Genomic DNA, 21,369 nt, shown 5'->3' on the forward strand with positions numbered 1-21,369 from the left:
ATCTCTTGAAGAATTTTCCACAATATATTGTGATCCAGTCAAAGGCTTTGCCATAGTCAATAAAGCAGAAGTAGATGTTTTTCTGGAACTCTCTTGCTTTTTCTATTATCCAATGGATGTTGGCAATTTGATCTCTGGTTCCTCTGCCTTTTCTAAATCCAGCTTGAACATCTGGAGGTTCTCGGTTCACGTACTGTTGAAGCCTCGCTTGAAGAATTTTGAGCATTACTTTGCATAGCCCTAAGTGCTATTGATTTCACTGTATTGTCAGTACTAACCTTCCTGTCCATCTGCTCTCTTTAAGAACAAGGATTGTATCTCTCACCCATGGAGACCCAGTGGATAGACAAGCTGTGCATGCAATGTAGTGGGCATTCTAGAAGAATTTGTTAAATAAATATATGTATGAATGTAAAGTAATTAATTAATAACTGCTCAGCTCTAGAAAGCCATAGGCAAATAAATGTTTTAAAAATAAAATGCTGTGATTTTTACCAATTTACATGAGAAAAGATAGTGATATTTATAAGACCTGTAGTAACTTGAACTACTGAGGATTTCTTGATCTAAGAATAGTACATTCTAGGCTTCCTACCACTGACCAGGTCTGATGGCTGTTTATTAGGTTGGCACATAATATGTTTTAAAGGGATGATTTTCTCTCTACTGTTGAAGTTGAGCAACAAACAATGTATTGATAATTTGTTGTAGTATTTTTAGAGAAAATTTTAAAATTTAGGAATGTATAAATAATTTAATTTAACATTAAATTATTACCACACAAAGTTAACAAATCTTAATTTTTTTGTTACCAAATTAGACCATATGGACTCCCACTTGGTCCCTGGTCCAGCAGAGGCCCCCTGCCTTGGCAGGGAAAATTCTTTTTCTGTTTGAGTTCACAAAGCCAAAATCAAAACAGATCAAAACAGCACAAGTTTTATTCAATTGTCAGAGATTGGTGAAGTGAGAACTTAGTTTACAAATCAACTTTGCACCCAGGGGATGACTAAGACAAAATGTTAGGGCAAGAGAAATAAAAAATATTCTGGAAATAGGTGGGATTCTACCTGGAACTGGAGTGCCACCTCTTTTCTGCCCTTGCAGTGGTCTTTTGGAATCTGCGTTGGAAGTCACTTGATTATCATGGTGGGGACATGCAGAGATCTTACTCAGTCTGTGTGGTTGGGAGTCAACATCATCAACCTTCTGGTTCCAGCAAGTCTGAGGTCTAAGTGCTTGTGGTCAGTATACAGTTAACTTCTTTCGCCTGTTGGGGGTTTCAGTATCTGCAAAACAGCTTAAACAACAGGGCTTAGGATATTATCTATAGACCTAATAGACAAGGGGGAACTAAACTTTATCTAGTGATAAAGTTTGTTTAATGGTAAACTATTATAATTTTTTCTTGCTTGGTTGTTTCCCTTTAATTCTACATTTTTTCATTTTTCTGATTAAACATATTCTTGATAACTTGGGGAAAGGCCTAGAAAGCTAAAATTTTTCTACAAACAAAAGGCAAGCAGAGGAACTAAGAGGGTCTGACCCAGGAGGGCTCAATCGAGTCCTGCTTGGTTATACTTTGTCATGTTGCTTCTTGTCTTCTTTTAATAAGAGAATTAAAATATTATAGATAAAGCTGAAGTCCCATTGAACTACCCTTTTCAGTTCTCTAAATCATTCCCACCTCCCCAGATAAAACAGCTGCTATGTTTTGGTATATAATCCTAGTCTTGTAATTAACCTTTTAGGATTTAGCATCCCAGTTATGTTACTCTGCATAAGTAGGTTTCCCTCTTTCTTCTCTGAAACAGTTTGGGAAAAAAGGCAATACCTTTCTTTTTTGTTAAGTTTAAAACAAACAGTCCATTAAACTCTATGGGCCTGGTGCCCTTTTTGGAGTGTCAGAGGAAATATCTGACTACTAATTTCATGATTTTTAATGGTTAAACACCCTATTTCTTAGAAAACAGATTTTCTATTTCTTCTTAAGTCAATTCTGGCAATTTATTATATTAATCGAGAATTGTCTATAATCTTCTTGTAATTTTATTAGTATCACTTATCATTGTGTTCTAGATTTTTTTTCAGTTCTCTCAGATCTATTGTTATGCTTCTATTTTTTAGAAATTTTTAACAAAAGTAGAAGAAATAATCCATCTGAACCACCAGCGAAGCCCCAGCAAACCCTAAGTTTTAGCAATTATATTTTTGCCAGTCTTGTCACATTTATCATTTTCCCTCTCACTTTTCCTTTATTTTCTTTCCTTTTTACTTCCTTCTTTCCTTATGTCTTCCAGGTATTTTAGTGGAAATCCTGGAAATAGTGACCATTTCATATGCATGTTTAATTGATAACACTTTTTTTTTCCATTCACCTCATCTTTATCATACCTAACAAAGTGAAAAACAATTCCTGATATTTTCTTTTTTCTTGTTGAATTACATAACTTCTAGGTCTCTTTGTTCCTAGTATTATTTAGTTTTGCTTTCTTTCCCCTTATTAATGCACCTTGCTATTTTATTAATTTGTTCACTATTTGAAAAATTCTCCTTTAATATTTACTTCTTACTTCTTTCTATTTCTTTTTTGATTTATTCCTTGTCTTGTTTCTAGCTTCTTTATTTAAATGCCTTAAATTCTTTTTCTTCCCTTCAGTTCAGTTCAGTTCAGTCACTCAGTCGTGTCCAGCTCTTTGCTACCGCATGAATCGTAGCACGCCAGGCCTCTCTGTCCATCACCAACTCCCAGAGTTCACCCAGACTCACGTCCATCAAGTCAGTGATGCCATCCAGCCATCTCATCCTGTCATCCCCTTCTCCTCCTGCTGCCAATCCCTCCCAGCATCAGAATCTTTTCCAGTGAGTCAACTCTTTGCATGAAGTGGCCAAAGTACTGGCGTTTCAGCGTCAGCATCATTCCCTCCAAAGAAATCCCAGGGCTGATCTCCTTCAGAATGGACTGGTTGGATCTCCTTGCAGTCCAAGGGACTCTCAAGAGTCTTCTCCAACACCACAGTTCAAAAGCATCAATTCTTCAGCGCTCAGCTTTCTTCACAGTCCAACTCTCACATCCATACATGACCACTGGAAAAACCATAGCCTTGACTAGACGGACCTTTGTTGGCAAAGTAATGTCTCTGCTTTTCAATATGCTATCTAGGTTGGTCATAACTTTTCTTCCAAGGAATACGCGTCTTTTAATTTCATGGCTGCAGTCACCATCTGCAGTGATTTTGGAGCCCAGAAAAATAAAATCTGACACTGTTTCCACTGTTTCCCCATCTATTTCCCATGAAGTGGTGGGACTGGATGCCATGATCTTCGTTTTCTGAATGTTGAGTTTTAAGCCAACTTTTTCACTCTCCACTTTCACTTTCATCAAGGGGCTTTTTAGTTCCTCTTCACTTTCTTTCCCTTGTTTTCAAATATATGAATGTGAGTCTATAATCTCCTAAACTCTAATTTAACTGCTCTCTGTATGTTTCAGTTTGATAGCACTCATGATATTATCGGTCAGTTGTAAAATTTTATCTTTCTCATTAGAATTTCCTCTTTACCCACAAATTATTTTGAAGTGAGTAATTTTTGTATCAAATATATGGATATTTTGGTTCTTTTCTATTGTTTCTGTTTAATTTTATTTCATTATTATTATGAATTGTAGTAACTTTTGATGACTGTCTTTAAGTCTAATAGGAGAAAAGTTCATGTAACTGTTTTCTGTGTGCTTAAAAAGAATGTATATTGTCTGATTATTAAAAATAACATTAATATATATCTGTTAAGTCAACTTGCTATTTTTATTTCTCAAACCCCCAATACCCTAAATAATTTTCAGTTACTTAATCTGTTTCTGAGCAAGATCTGTTAAAATATACCATAATAACTGTAGGTTTGCATTTCCTACATTATAACACTATTTTCAGATGTATATATTTTTGAACTTTTCTTGTTATATTATTACAATTCTAGGGAGTTTTATAACCTCAGGTCAGTTCAGTCATTCAGTCATTTCCTACTCTTTACAACCCCATGGACTGCAGCACTCCAGGCTTCCCTGTCCAACACCAATTCCCAGAACTTGCTCAAACTCATGTCCATGGAGTCAGTGATACCATACAACCATCTCACCCTCTGTCATCACCTTCTCCTCCTACCTTCAATCTTTCCCAGCATCAAGGTCTTTTTCAATGAGTCTGTTCTTCACATCAGGTGGCCAAAGTATTGGAGTTTCAGCTTCAGTATCAGTCCTTCGAATGAATATTCAGGACTGATTTCCTTTAGGATTGATTGGTTTGATTTTCTTGCTGTCCAAGGGATTCTCAAGAGTCTTCTCCAACACCACATTTCAAAAGCATCAACTCTTTGGCACTCAGCTTTCTTTAGTCCAACTCTCACATCCATACCTGACTGCTGGAAAAGCCTTAGCTTTGATTATGTGGAACTTTGTCAGTAAAGTAATGTCTCCAATTTTTAATAAGCTGTCTAGGTAGATCATAGCTTTCCTTCTGAGGAGCAAATAACTTTTAATTTGATGGCTGCATCTGCAGTGATTTTAGAGCCCAAGAATATGAAGTCTGTCACTGTTTCCATTGTTTCCCCATCTATTTGCCATGAAGTGATGGGACTAGATACCATGATCCTCGTTTTTTGAATGTTGAGTTTTAAGCCAGCTATTTCACTCTCCTCTTTCATTTTCATCAACAGGCTCTTTAGATCCTCTTTACTTTCTGCCATATAAGTGGTGTTATCTGCATATCTGAGATTATTGATATTTCTCTCAGCAATCTTGATTCCAACTTGTGCTCCATCCATTCCAGCATTTCCCATATAACCACTCTACTTATAAGTTAAATAAGCAGGGTGACAATATACAGCCTTGACATACTCCTTTCCCAATTTGGAACCAGTCCGTTGTTCCATGTCAGTGTCTAACTGTTGCTTCTTGACCTGCATACAGATTTCTTAGGAGGCAGGTAAGGTGGTGTGTTATTCCCATCTCTTGAAGAATTTTCTACAGTTTGTTGTGATCCACACAGTCAAAGGCTGTGCCATAGTCAATGAAGCAGAAGTAGATGTTTTTCTGGAATTCTCTTGCTTTTACTATGATCCAGTGGATGCTTGCAATTTGATCTTTGGTTCCTCTGCCTTGTCTAAATCCAACCTGAACATCTGGAAGTTCTAAGTTTACGTACTGTTGAAGGCTCTCTTGGAGAATTTTGAGCATTACTTTGCTAGTGTGTGAGATGAGTGCAATTGTGTGGTGGTTTGAACATTCTTTGGCATTGCCTTTCTTTGGGATTAGAATGAAAACTGACTTTTTCCAGTCCTGGGCCACTGCGAAGTTTTCCAAATTTGCTGGCATGTTGAGTTCAGCACTCTCATAGCATCATCTTTTAGGATTTGAAATAGCTCAACTGGAATTCTATCACCTCCACTAGTTTTGTTCATAGTGATGCTTCCTAAGGCCCATTTGAATTCACATTCCAGGATGTCTGGCTCTAGGTGACTGATCACACCATCGTGGTTATCTGTATCATTAAGATCTTTTTCGTATAGTTCTTCTGCGTATTCTTGCCATCTCTTCTGAATATCTTCTGCTTCTGTTAGGTCCATATCATTTCTGTCATTTATTGTACCCATCTTTGCATGAAATGTTCTCTTGGCACCTCTAATTTTCTTGGAGAGATCTCTAGTCTTCTGTTCTATTGTTTTCCTTTATTTCTTCACAGTGCTCACTTAGGAAGGCTTTCTTATCTCTTCTTGCTATTCTTTGGAACTCTGCATTCAGATGGATATATCTTTCCTTTTCTCCTTTGCCTTTCACTTCTCTTCTTTTCTCAGTTATTTGTAAGGCCTCCTCAGACAATGATTGTGCCTTTTTGCATTTCTTCTTCTTGGGGATGGTTTTGATCACTGCCTCTTGTACAATGTTACAAACTTCTGTCTGTCATTCTTCAGGCACTCTAATTATCAGATCTAATCCCTTGAATCTATTTGTCACTTCCACTGTATAATTGTAAGGGATTTGATTTAGGTCATACCTGAATGGCCTAGTGGTTTTCCCTACTTTCTTCAATTTAAGTCTGAATTTTGCAATAAGGAGTTCATGATTTGAGCCACAGTCAGCACCTGGTCTTTTTTTCACTAACTGTATCGAGCTTCACCATCTTTGGCTGCAAAGAATATAATCAATCTGATTTCCGTATTGACCATCAGTGGTATTGACCATCACCACTTAGTGATGACCATGAGTAGAGTCATCTCTTGTGTTGTTTGAAGACAGTTTTTGATATGACCAGTGAGTTCTCTTAGCAAAACTCTGTTAGCCTTTGCCCTGGTTCATTTTGTACCCCAAGGCCAAACTTGCCTGTTCCTCCAGGTATCCCTTGACTTCCTACTTTTGAATTCCAGTCCCCTATGATGAAAAGGACATCTTTTTTTGGTGTTCTAGAAGGTCTTGTAGGTCATCATAGAACCGTTCAGCTTCGGCTTCTTCAGCATTTGTGGTTGGGGTATAATAGATTTAGATTACTGTGATATTGAATGGTTTGACTTGGAAATGAACAGAAATCATTCTGTTGCTTTTGAGATTGCACCCAAGCACTGCAATTCAGGCTCTTTTGTTGATTATGAGGGCTACTCCATTTCTTCTAAGGGATTCTTGCCCACAGTGGTAGATATAATGGTCATCTGAATTAAATTCACCCAGTCCAGTCCATTTTAGTTCATTGATTCCTAAAAATCAATATTCACTCTTGCCATCTCCATTGACCACTTCCAATTTACCTTGATTCATGGACCTACATTCCGTGTTCCTATGCAATATTGTTCTTTACAGCATCAGGCTTTACTTCCATCACCAATCACATCCACAACTGGGGGCTGTTTTTGCTTTGACTCAGCCTCTTCATTCTATCTAGAGCTATTTCTCCACTGATCTCCAGTAGCATATTGGGCACCTACCGACCTGGGAAGTTTTTCTTTCAGTGTTATATCTTTCTGCCTTTTCATAGCATTCATGGGGTTCTCAAGGCATGAACACTGAAGTGTTTTGCCATTCCCTTCTCCAGTGGACCATGTTTTGTCAGAACTCTCCACAATGACCTGTCTATCTTGGGTGACCCTACATGACATAGCTCATAGTTTCATTGAGTTAGACAAGGCTGTGATGCAAGTGATCAGTTTGATTAGTTTTCTGTGATTGTGCTTTTCATTCTGTCTGCCCTCTGATGGATAAGGATAAGAGACTTATGGAAGCATCCTGATGGGAGGGACTGATTGTAGGGGAATCTGGGTCTTGCTTTGATGAGCAGGGTCATGCTCACTAAGTCTTTAATCCAATTTTCTGTTGATGTGTGAGACTGTGTTTCCTTCCTCTAGTTGGCCTAAGCCAGACTATGGCAGGAATAACGGTGGTAATGGTAACCTCCTTTAAAAGGGTTTATGCCAGGACTGTTGTATTCATTGCCCCCAACCACATAGCAGGCCACATGGCACGCCTCTGCCAGAGACTCCTGGACACTGACAGGCAAGTCTGGCTCAGTCTCTTATGAGGTAACTGCTCCTTTCTCCTGGGTTGGTCTGCATAAGGTTTTGTTTGTGCTCTCCAAGAGTCTGTTTCTCCAGTTCTGTGGACATTCTGTAATCAAATCCCACTGGTCTTCAAATTCCCTGGGGGTTCTCAGTCCCTTTGGCAGATCCCCAGTTTGGGAAATCTGTTGTGGGCCCTAGAACTTTCACAACAGTTCTAGAACTTCTTTGGTATAATTATTCTCCAGTTTGTGGGTTGTCTGATCAGAAGCTCTATGGTGGGGCTCACACACTTCACTCCCCCGGTCTGCTGAGCCAAAGTCCCTGTCCCCTCAGCAGTCCACCGCTGACCTGTGCCTCCACAGGAGACACTCAAACAATCTAAGGCAGGTCTGGCCTAGTCTCTTGTGGGGTCCCTGATTCCTGGTACACAAAAGGTTTTCTTTGAGCCCTCTGAGCATCTTTGGCAGGTATGGGGCTTGATTCTAAATGCAATTTCGCCTCTCCTACTGTTTTATTGGGGCTTCTCCTTTACCCTTGGACATGAGGTATCTTTTTTTTTTTTTTTTGTGGGATCCATCATTCTCCTGTCAATGGTTGTTCAGCGATTACTTATAAATTTGGAGTTCTCACAGGAGAAGTTGAGTGCACGTTCTTCTACTCCCCTCTTGTGTTAGTTGATTTAAGATTATTTTTCTTCTTATTCCTCAGTGCTTTTAATTTTATATCCTATATTATCTGTTTTAAATAATGCTGTAATAGCTTCTGTGCTTTGATGAGTACTCACCTGGTAACTTTTAGATTTCTTTATTTCCAACATTTCTATATAATTTTGTTTTATATGTGTTTCTCTAAATTGCATACAGCTAAATTTTAAAAATTTAGTCTAAGTGTATATCTTTGAATAGATAGGTTCAACTTATATTTCTGAGATTATTCTGAAATACTTACATGAAAACATTTTATATTTTCCACATTTTCCCTTTCCTATTTGTTTTCATAAAGTTGTCCTGTTTTTGTTCTTATTTTTCTCTCTATTGACTTGGAAATTCTTCCATTTTTATTCTTTGAAAGATTAACCCAATAATCTAAATACATATTTAGACATACATTTTTTTAAATTAAAACCTAAATTACTCAACATTTCAATCTTCCTTCTAAATAAGAAAAGAATATTAAAGATCTTCTCATTCCCTCTGATATCCTTTAAAGTTCAGGTAGTTATTGTTTCTTTAGTTCTCTGTTTTAATGTCAACAGTACTGTTCTTATTGTCACTACTATTATTTATACAACCAACACTTTCTTACATTAAGATATTTTCCAGATTTACAAGCACACCTAGTATTCTTGCATTATACTTCATCCTTCCCTTCTCTTTTTGCTGAAATTCATCTTTCAATAATTTTTCCAATGAGTCAGTTTCAATATTGAATTTTTTTTCATTAACAATTCTTTTCTGAAATAGCAAACTTTCTTGCTCCTCATATACCTAAAATTTGCTTTCTTTAGACTTCCCTGTTAAATGATCTTTTTGCTGAGTATCAAATTTTATGTTTACATTTATTTTTTCCTAGTGCTTTAAAACAATAACTGCATTGTTTTCTGACTTCTATTGCTATGACTGAGGAGTAGGCTACTGATCTCGTTGATATATCCTGCAGGTAGTCTGAAATCTTCCATATTTCTTTTACATTTTTTACATGTCTTTGTCTTTGTATTATAGGAGTTTTCTTCTGTTCTGTCTTCCAATTCATAAAGTCCCTCTTTCATTCTTTAAAAGCTATTATTTAACCCATCCATTATATTTTTAAGTTTTTGACTACACTTTATTTCCAAGATTACCAATAAATTCATTTCCGTGCTATTTTCATGCTGCTTTCATAAATTCCTAATCTTGTTTTATGGATGATGAATTTGCTTTTCAAGGATTGCTGCTTGGGGCAGCGGGGTGGGTTAGGGGTTGGCTGGTTGATTTTGGGGACAGTTTTAAGCTTTAAGGCCTTTTAGATCATTTTGTTAGCTCTCTTTTTATGGTTGTGAATTTTCTTACTTATGGATTCTATTGACGACTTTTTCTGATACCAAGTGTCCTTGTGTTCTTTTTGCTTGAGATTGTATCTTCAGTGCAGAGTTCCTCCTATGTTTGGCTTGCATGTAAGGCAGAGTCATCCTTGCTTCACCAGTTTTCTGGCCTCAAACCAAGTTGCATATTGCACCCTTGTCTTGGGATTCTCACTTATTCAGGTGGTCGAGTTACAACCATTATATGTTATTCAAGCTCAAATTCCAGTCTCACACAGAAACCTGTTTCAACTACCAGATTTTGACAGAAGTAAGTTTCAGATGGGTAAGTAAATGTACTTCCTTTCTCTTTCAACACAGAACACAGATGATATTTGAGAGCAAAGCAAATAATACTTGTTCCCCATAATGAAGAAGAAAACTTCGTCCTCATCATGACAGAGGCATATTGAGCCCTTGCTCTTATAAAGACACTGAAGTCTTCATCCTCTTTCCAGTCCCAACTTCCTGAAAACTATGTACCTTCAGGCTCTGATTACCTTTGTAGCTTCCCTCTCTATCCATAGTGGTTGTCTCAGTTGTCTTTGAAAGTGTATATTTATACACACACATATATATGACAATAGTTTATCCCTAGTTCTTAAGCATTTAGAACAGAAGCTGGAGATTTCTGCATGTACTCATTCTGTCATACTGACCCAGAACTTTTGATTCTATTTTTTAAATAAATTATTACTAAACAACAAAAACTAAAATCCTATGAGCTTAGCAATCAAGACACTTGATGTATGGGGTAAGTGAATCATTTTTTTCAATTCTGTCTTTAGGTTTTATATCATTATATGGATGACTGTGATAATAACTGTCATCATAGTGACATCCAATATTTTCAAAGTATGTAGCTTCTTTAAAGCACTTGACATGCACAGTTCCTGGAAGAATAAATATAGTATGTATTATTATCTCCATTTTTCAAATGAGAAAAACTAAATGAATCACAGAACTAGTTAAATGAATAACCCAGGATGGGGTCTTACCTTTTACATATGAAAACAATATTTAAGGTCAATATTTAAGGACATGTCCCATGTCAAGTGCTCATTTAACTAGATAAATGATTCTCAAACTTTTAGACAAAATGTTTTCATACCTTTAAATGAATTCATTTAAATTGCTGTGAAAATTAAATCCGTTTTTTAAGAGTTGAGTGATTACACTCAAACTAACTATGCATGTAAAGGACAAGATTTCTTTTCTTTCCCCCTTGACCAGTGACCACATCTCTCTGGCAGCATCAACTAAGAAATTCAAGCACCTATATATCTCAGTGACAAATGGTCACTTCGGGTTTCGCAACTGAATCTCCAGATCTAGAGTTGAGCAGATTTTTAATTGCAGATTCACCTTCAATTCAAAAACTAAGTTATCCTGAACTGACTTTTATGTCTTAATGTACTTTCAGTTCAGTTCAGTTCAGTCGCTGAGTCATGTCCGACTCTTTGCGACCCCATGAATTGCAGCACGCCAGGCCTCCCTGTCCATCACCAACTCCCGGAATTCACTCAGGCTCACGTCCATCGAGTCAGTGATGCCATCCACCCATCTCATCCTCTGTCTTCCCTTTCTCCTCCTGCCCCCAATCCCTCCCAGCATCAGAGTCTTTTCCAATGAGTCAACTCTTTGCATGAGATGGCCAAAGTATTGGAGTTTCAGCTTTAGCATCAGTCCTTCCAAAGAAATCCCAGGGCTTATCTCCTTCAGAATGAACTGGTTGGATCTCCTTGCAGTCCAAGGGACTCTCAAGTCTTCTCCAACACCACAGTTCAAAAGCATCAATTCTTCGGTGCTCAGCTTTCTTCACAGTCTAACTCTCACATCCATACATGACCACTGGAAAAACCATAGCCTTGACTAGACGGACCTTTGTTGGCAAAGTAATGTCTCTGCTTTTGAATATGCTATCTAGGTTGGTCATAACTTTTCTTCCAAGGAGTAAGCGTCTTTTAATTTCATGGCTGCAGTCACCATCTGCAGTGATTTTGGAAAATCAAAAAATAAAGTCTGCCACTGTTTCCACTGTTTCCCCATCTATTTCCCATGAAGTGATGGGACCAGATGCCATGATCTTCGTTTTCTGAATGTTTGAGTTTTAAGCCAACTTTTTCACTCTCCTCTTTCACCTTCATCAAGAGGCTTTTTAGTTCCTCTTCAGTTTCTGCCATAAGGGTGGTGTCATCTGCATATCTGAGGTTATTGATATTTCTCCCGACAATCTTGATTCCAGCTTGTGCTTCTTCCAGCCCAGTGTTTCTCATGATGTACTCTGCATATAAGTTAAATAAGCAGGGTGACAATACACAAATAATGTACTTTAGGAAGTAATACAGTAATTCTGTATTTTCTAGCCAGAAGGAAGTAATAAAGTAATTCTGTATTTTCTAGCCAGAGCTGAATCAGTGTACTTCCAAACAACTGAATGTAAAACACTGGTAGTCAGCTGTTAAATTCCATGCCCCCTTATTTACTTCCAGTATTTCCTGCAAAAGTAGAGGAAAATGTTGATGACTATTTCAAATTCTCTCAAGAGCTAGTTCCAAGGGCTAGTGGTTCTAGCCATGTTGTTGGTGGCAGTGTTCTTAGAACCTTCCCCTCAAATAGGAGACAGTCAGTGCTTGCTTCATCTGGGGTGGGTTTTCTGCAGGAAGAGAGGCACAGATGATCAGAGTTAGAGAACTGAGAATTAACTATACTGCTAGCCCCTGGAAAAGGAAATGGAAACCCACTCCAGTATTCTTGTCTGGCAGGCTTAGAGTCCATGAGGTTGAAAGAGTTGGACATGACTTAGCGACTAAAGAGAGAAAAGAAATGAATTCATATTATATTAAATATGATAGCATCAACAAATATTTGAAAAATTGTAATAAATGTTACGCATTCAGTCCATAGTCTATGCTTCGTATAAAGAATTCACAAACCTTACTGGTAACTCCATAGCACCCAGGCTTTGATCTTATCTGCGTCATTCATGGAACATCCTCATTCCCTTAAATTTTCATCATCAATACTAAATACATAATGAAACTCTATTTGAACTTCTCAAAGAATTAGAAAAGTCCTGATATGATAGTGATGAAATGTAAGATGGATCATTCAATGGGAATATAGATATATAAATATTTTCTACTAACCTTCTTATGATTCCTAGAAGATAATAAAGACAAAATCAAATTAAGATTTAAAGAAGAAAAACATTAGACAAGAAGGGAGATAAGACAAAAGATACTCAATCTATTGTCACCCTTTTAAGGCTGATAAGTTTTCAATTCTACTAATTATTAAAAGATGTTAGAGAATTTTTTCTTTTCAGTGAAGCCTGTCCCTGAACTCATCACAGAAAGGAAGATCTTGCTGATACAGGTCAGTATTTCCTTTTGTGAATGTAACATGATTATATGGTCTGGGTGTTATATTTTTTAAACTACTTATATAATAAATCTTCACAGGTTGAAACAAACTATATTACTAGCTAGAACTATTTCTACACAAACTTTTTAAGCAAATGAGTAGCTCTATTCTCTATTAAAGAATAAAACTGAGATGAAATGTTTGTATTACCCATTTCAACTAGCATTATTTTATTTAAATAATACTAACATTTTTAATTATAAAAGTAATATATGCATGTTGTGGGCTTCCCTGTTGAATCAGCAGTAAAGAATCTGTCTGCAATCTGGAAGACCCGGGTTCTATCCCTGGGTTGGGAAGGTTCCTTTGGACAAAGGAATGGCTATCCACTCCAGTATTGCCTGGAGAATTCTATGGACAGAGGAGCCTGGCGGGCTACAGTCCACGGGGTCACAAAGAGTCAGACACAATTGAGTGATACAAACACACACACATACATGCATATTGTAGGAAAAGAGAGAAATGTTAGGAGGAAAAAATTAAGTACATAATAGCAACATTAGTCACTATCAATATTTTGTGACAGACATAGGGTTCAATCGCAGGTTTGATTCCATGGTGTAAATTCTGAACCCTTATGCTATCTACTTGCTAATTTCCTGGCTTCAGTGGAAGTTCAAGATACAGTAATAGAAATGGCATATCTTCACCTCAATTTAAAAGTTTTCTGGGCTTCTGGGTTAAGACAGAAAGATACAACATATGCATGTAATTTTACTGTCTCTCAAAATCCTTCTAAAATGACAGTAGAGAGACTTTTTTAAAGCATAAATCCATAAGGATGATAAGAATCAAAGAGAAGAAAGCAGCAAGTAAGTTTTGGAAGCTGTGATGCAAAAGGACTGCTGTAACCAATTTAGCAAAACTAAGAAAGCTGAATCCTAAACTGGTAGTAGGGAAAGCCAAGAGTCCATCTGATTTATACGGTAGAGATTGGCAGCAGTGGGGATAGCTAAGATAAGATAACTAGTTCAGAGCCTTTCAAGAAATTGCTAGGTCCCAAAGATCCCTCCCTTCCCTTAACCTTGATACAGCTAACAACTATTCTTCCTCAGCCTAAGCAGAAACTACAGTTTTATTCCTTGAAGAGACTCTCTGGACTGGGAAACCAATGGCACAATTAAAGACTGAAGAAGCCTACTGAAAGGGTGGATTTAAATAGACATACATCTGAACGGTGAACCCATATCCCACCCCAGGCACCTTCCCCTACTCAGGTTCCATTAAGAGTGGAATATAAGCCTTCACATGTAGCTCTGGGCAAAGGATTGGAAAAGCCTTCTCTGAGGAATCTGAGCAGCCCAAGGGGAAAAGATACTGACATTGGAATTCCCCCAGTGAAAAGTCCCTAACAGCTCATCTTACACAGAAGTGCACAATCAACAAGCTTCACCCCTGTACTCAGAGAGTCTTAGCAGTTTTTAGTCCTACATACTTAAAGATTATCAGAAAATGTGGAAGTTAAAGTTCAATACAAACAGAAGAAATGCAATCTTAAGTAAACAGAAATTGTAAAAGAAGAAGAAAACATTCAAAGAAGTAATTAGATTGGCTTCCAACTTTTCATCAGCAATATTGGAAGCAGAAGGCTTCCAATTACTTCAAAATTCTGAAGAAAAAATGTGTCCAAATCAGAATTCTATCCTCAGGCAAGTGAAAAAGTAAAATAAACATGTTTTCAGGGGATTCCCTGGTATCCAGTGGTTAGGACTCCACTCTTTCCCTGCTGAGAGCCCTGTATAAAATTTGCTGCAAATGGAAATACCGGTTTTGTCATGAAACAACCCCTTTAATGGCCTATCTTTTACTCTGTGTAACTCTGTATTTCTTTTCACTAATTGCCTCCATAAAAGCTCTGCATAATGGTGTTGATCTATGAGACTTCTTCTGGCCTTTATTTCATGTGCATTTTTTTCTTACCTTGTTATTCTCCCTGGCAGATGCTTGTATTAATATTTGACCCATGCAAGGGATGTTCAGCCAAAGATAGTCCTCAGTCAGATTGTGGCCTGAGACAGATGGTGAGGCCCAGTCTATGCCTTGGAGAACTCAGATTACATTTCCAGGGTGTTCTCATGTAACAGCTGTGTGCCTTTGATCAAAACACTGAGAAACTCAAGCCCTCACGTCCTCCTCAGCACAAAAACAGCCAAGACCTTGTTCTCTTGGATCAAGGAAATGCAATTTCCCTATAAATTTTCATATGTGGTAAATACCTACACGTGCAAGGCTGCTGCAGAGATGCAGGATGACATGGGTCAGACAGAACGAAGACTTCTGCAAGGGAGGGGAGGGACTTGAGGAGGGTGTTTCCCAACGTGCCTGCTATACCACCCATACCTGTAACAGTGCTTGGCACATGCTTGGGGATTATTAACTACTATTTGAATAAATATGCTGATGCTGTGCCTGGCATGTCCTTTGCTTTTCCCAGATTGACACATTTCTGCTCATCCTTAAGATCCAGTTTACCAATCTCTTAAACAACTTTCTTAGACCCACTCAAACTCTTTCCACTATATACATTTGCATTTTGAACAGATTTTTGATGCTTGTTCTTATAATATAGCATTGCAATTATTTGATTGCCTGTCTATCCTCCCTGGTCTTCCCGTGTGGCACTAGTAGTAACGAACCCACCTACCAATGGAGAGGATGTAAGAGATGTGGGAAGATCCCCTGGAGGAGGGCATAGCAACCCACTCCAGTATTTTTGCCTGGAGAATCCCATGGACATAGCAGCCTGGTGGGCTATGGTCCATAGGGTCACAAAGAGTTGGATACAACTGAAGCGACTTAACAAGTGCTCGTGCTATCTTCCCTCCAAGACTTTTAATTCCTTGAGAGCTTAAAGCTTTGCGTTATTTATCCCTGTATTCATGCTGCCTAGCATGGTGTCTGAATATTTATTTATTCTTTATTCAACAGAATTGAAGTGGCCTCTATGTTCTAGGCACCAGTATGGTCTTTTGGGATAAAGCAGTGAACAAGACATGAAACTTACATGCCCCCCGAGTCTTACATTCTATTAACGGTTGAAGACAATTCAAATCACAGTGATAAATGCAATGATGACGGTCATGAGTGCATTATTGGAGAACATGGGAAGGGCATCATGCTCAAAATTTGAGAGATCTGGAAAAGCCTACAAAAGAAGGCTTCCCAGAAAAGCAAAGAATATCTGAAGAATAGACTGAAGTTAGCTAGGAAGGGTGGAAACGAGTGCTTCAAGAGGTATAGCAAGTTTGGGGAATGGAAGAAGGACAAAAGAACAGAAAAAGAAGAAAGGAAGGAAGGAACAAATGAAAAAGAAGAAGGGAGGAGTGGAAGAAGTGATGAGAGGAGAAAGGAAAGGATGCTATATTATTTGCCTTGTACTACTTTTTCTTCCAATGGCGGCCACCTGGTGGGGACCCAAGGATGATCCCCACCCTTCTCATTTGGGGGATCTGACTTATCCCCGGTCACAGAATCACAAGCAATTTTAGAGTAAAAAGGGCTTTCAATACCAAGTTCTATCCCTCTTATTCTGCAATGATGAAAACTGAGAACTTCATTTTTGTTCAGTCGCTCAGTCATGTGCGACTCTTTGTGACCCCATGATCTGCAGAATGCCCGGCTTCTGTGTCCTTTACTGTCTCCCAGAGTTTGCTCAAACTCTTGTCTGTTGAGTCGATGATGCTATCCAACCATCTCATCCTCTATTGTCCCCTTCTCCTCCTGCCCTCAATCTTTCCCAGCATCAGGGTCTTTTCAAATGAATTGGCTCTTCACATCAGGTGGCCAAAGTATTGGAGCTTCAACTTCAGCATCAGTCCTTCCAGTGAATACTCAGAGTTTATTTCCTTTAGGATTGACTGGTTTGATCTCCTTGCTGTCCAAGGGACTTTGAAGAGTCTTCTCCAACACCACAGTTCAAAAGCATCAGTTCTTCAGTGCTCAGCCTTCTTTATGGTCCAACTCTCACATCCGTACACAACTACTGGAAAAACCATAGCTTTGACTAGGCAGACTCTTGTTGGCAAAGTGATGTCTCTGCTTTTTAATATGTTGTCTAGCTGGTCATAGCTTTTCTTCCAAGGAGCAAGCGTCTTTTAATAATTTCATGGCTGTTGTCACCCTCTGCAGTGATTTTGGAGCCTAAGAAAATAAAGTCTGTCACTGTTTCCATTGTTTCCCCATCTATTTGCCATGAAGTGATGGGACCAGATGCCATGATCTTAGCTTTTTGAATGCTGAGTTTTAAACCAGCTTTTTCACTCTCCGCTTTAACCTTCATCAAGAGGCTCTTTAGTTCTTCTTTGCTTTCTGTGAAGAAGGTGGTGTCATCTTCATATCTGAGGTTATTAATATTTAAATTAATAATAGCAACATTCTGCTCTTATCTCTTATCTCACCCCTATCCAGTTTGAGTCCAATAGCACTGTGAAGCAGCATCATTTTTTTTTTTTTTTTTTAACATATGAGGAAACTGAGGCTCAAGTGGAATTAGTTGTACAGCTGGAAGCCAAGCCTGGTGTCATATCCATTGCTCATTCCATCACACCTCAATTCCTCTTCCAAAGTCACACTGTCAGGAACAGAGCCAGCAGTAGTCTTGACTCCTTATACAAAACTCCTTCCAGAAGGCAAGAGTGTCCTGACACCTGATATGGACTGATCACTGCTAATTATTACAGTATGTCCCAATTACAAGAACATTTGTGCTAAATTACTCATTCCCCAATAGCCACAGGGACATTGGAATAATGAGGGTTTATTTCTATACTCACAGAGGTATGTACAAGGAGGTTCACTCAAAAATTTAAAAAGCAAATTTCTGAATATTATGTACTATGCTTACATTTTGATAATATTTGATACACACGTATAAGCAAAATGTGAAAGTATGGATGGAATGAATACCAAATTCATAATAATGGTTTCCACTAGGAAAGAACAGGAATAAGATAAGAGAAGGTAACATAGCATCTTCAATTTCATTGTGCTTTTTCTTTTTAAAAATCTGAATCCAAATCTTAAAGATATTTTATAATTCTTCGTTCATTTCTGCAACACATTTATTTTTCAAAACATATTAATAAGCCTGAAATTTCACATGTAAGCTTCAAATACTTCTTCCACTCCAGACAACATTTCCAGTTTTCTCATCTGTTAAAGGAAGAAAAGATACATTAGATTATTTCTAAGAGCCCTTTCAGCCTTGACACTCAAGCCTCCTTCAAAATCTCAAAGGCTTTAAAGAGATTATAAATAAGTAACCTTTTGTTTAAGTAAATTCTGGAAAGGCACTGTCAGCTATTTCAAGGGAAGTAAGTCCTGAAGCTTTTTTTTAACTATGAATGCTTTTCTTCTTTTCATAGTAGCTTTATCCCCGGAGGCATTCCCCAGAGGTATTAGTGTCTTATCTATTTATATTCTGGGAACCCTGTCTAAATTAAGCTTCCACACAAGGTTTATATGGTGATGGGGTCTGGCCATTCTGCTTCTCTCTATACATCTCAAGTCTTGTCATGAAACTTTATTATCACTAATTCTTGTATCAAAAACTAGGCTTAGCAGTTGGTGACCAGAAGTTGACCACAAAAGAAGAACTTGTGATCTGACACAGGTTTAATGATGGGACAGAATATTTGCTATCAGGATGGTCCCAGCGAATCTTCAGTCTTGTGGGAGACTGAATGAATCCGTTAGATTCCAGTTGGGTTGAATGGGAAGACTGGTAGAACCAAGAGTTTTATACATAATCAAGCTGCTCAGAGGCGGTCCTAAGATAGCAGAGGAATAGGACGGGGAGACCACTTTCTCCCCCACAAATTCATCAAAAGAACATTTAAACGCTGAGTAAAATCCACAAAACAACTTCTGAATGCCAGCAGAGGACATCAGGCACCCAGAAAACCAGCCCATTGTCTTCAAAAGGAGATAGGAAAAATATAAAAGACAAAAAAAGAGACAAAAGAGGTAGGGACGGAGCTCCCTCCGGGGAAGGGAGTCTTAAAAAGAGAGAAGTTTCCAAACACCAGGAAACACTCTCACTGCTGAGTCTGTGGCAAGCCTTGGAAGCACAGAGGGCAACATAATAGGGAGGAAAAATAAGTAAATAATTAAAACCCACAGATTACAAGCCCAAGGGTAACTCCCCCAGCGGAGAAGCAGCGTAGACACCTGCGCCTGCTACTAGCAAACGGGGGCTAGGCAGGGAGGCGCGGGGTGCATTGCTTAGAGTAAGGATTGGGCCTGAATGCCCCCGAGGGTAATCAAAGTGAACTAATTTGGGCTAGCAAACCAGACTGTGGGATAGCTACCACGCAAAAAGCCCTAAGACACTGCCAGGCCCGCGCACAGAACAAAGAGCAGAACAGAACTAGCTGGCTGCAGACCATCCCCCTCTGGTGACAGGCAGCCAGAGCCAGAAGGGGGCAATCACAGCCCCAGAGAGACATTATCTACCAAACTGCAAGCAGGCTTCTTTGCTTACTAAGACTTCTTGGGGTTCTGGACAGTCATCTGCCTGAGAAGGTGTGCCAGTTGTACACCCAGAAAACCGAGCGGCAGGGACGAGAGAGGCGATAAGTCGTAGTGACCGCGCTCGCCAAACACCTCATCACCCGAGCTGCTCAGAGCTGGGAAGGGCACAAAACGCAGGCCCAACAGAGTCTGCGCCTCTGAGGACTACCCAAGTGCCTGAACCTGAGAGGCATAGACCTGGGAGGTGCATGTAGCCCAGGGCCAGCCTTGAACAGTTCCTGGCGGAGCAACCTAGAGCCTGAGCTGTGTGGGCAGGGAGGGTGCATGTGCCGTTAGCGGGGTCAGGCCCAGTGTGGCTGAGACGCTACAAGCACATGCCAGTGTTATTTGTTTGCAGCGTCCCTCCCTCCCCACAGTGGGCTGAACAAGTGAGCCTAAAAAAGTGTCCACCATCGCCCCCTTGTGTCAGGGCGGAAATCAGACACTGAAGAGACCAGCAAAAAGAAGCTAAAACCGAGGGAACCGCCTTGGAATTGACAGGTGCAATAGATTAAAACCCTGTAGTTAGTACCGACTACATAGGAAGGGGCCTATAGATCTTGAGAAATATAAGCCAGACCAAGAAACTATCCGAAAATAAACTGACCCCACACTGCCCACAACACCACCAGAGAAAGTTCTAGATAGATTTTTACTATTTTTACAATCATTCTTTTCTTTTTTTCTCTCCTTCTTTTTTTCTTTTTAACTTTTTTTTAAAATTTTAAGTCCTCTATTACTCCTTTAATTTTCATTTTTATAACCTACTATTACTTTAAAAAAAAGACTTTTTTATATATATATATATTTTTAAATAACTTTTGTGACTTTTTTTTCTTCTTCTTCTTCTTTTCTTTAATATTGTATTTTTGAAAACCCAACCTCTATTCTAGAATTTTAATCTTTGCTTTTTGGTATTTGTTATCAATTTTGTACCTTTAAGAACCCAATCTTCAGTACCTATTTTTACTTAGGAGCGAGATTACTGGCTTGACTGCTCTCTCCCCCTTTGCACTCTCCTTTCTCTCCCCTAGGTCACCTCTGTCTCCTCCCTCCCCCTTGTCTTCGCTACCCAACTCTCTAAATCTCTGTGTATTCCAGACGGTGGAGGACACTTAGGGAACTGATTACTAGCTGGATCTGTCTCTCTCCTTTTCTTTCCCCCCTTTTATCCTCCTGGCCATCTCTGTCTCTTTCCTCCATCTTCTCTTCTCTGTATAACTCCATGAACATCTCTGAGTGGTCCAGACTGTGGAGCACACGTAAGGAAGTGATTACTGGCTAGCTTGCTCTCTCCTCTTTTGATTCCACCTCATCTCATTCAGGTCACCTCTAACTCCCTCCTCCCTCTTCTCTTCTCCATGTAACTCTGTGAACCTCTCTGGGTGCCCCTCACTGTGGAGAAACTTTTCATCTTTAACCGTTTTATCAACGGTGCTGTATAGAAGGAGAAGTCTTGAGACTACTGTAAAAATAAGACTGAAAACCAGAAGCAGGAGGCTTAAGTCCAAACTCTGAGAACACCAGAGAACTCCTGACTCCAGGGAGCATTAATCGACAGGAGCTCATCAAACACCTCCATACCTACACTGAAACCAAGCACCACCCAAGGGCCAACAAGTTCCAGAGCAAGACATACCACGCAAATTCTCCAGCAACACAGGAACACAGCCCTGAGCTTCAATATACAGGCTGCCCAAAGTTACTCCAAATCCATTGACATCTCATAACTCGTTACTAGACACTTCGTTGTACTCCAGAGAGAAGAAATCCAGCTCCACCCACCAGATCACTGACACAAGCTTCCCTAACCAAGAAACCTTGACAAGCCACCG

Source organism: Bos grunniens, chromosome 15, assembly GCF_055505025.1.
Source record: "Bos grunniens cultivar Pamir isolate PY7600 chromosome 15, Bosgru_T2T1.0, whole genome shotgun sequence".
Classification (NCBI taxonomy): Eukaryota; Metazoa; Chordata; class Mammalia; order Artiodactyla; family Bovidae; genus Bos; species Bos grunniens.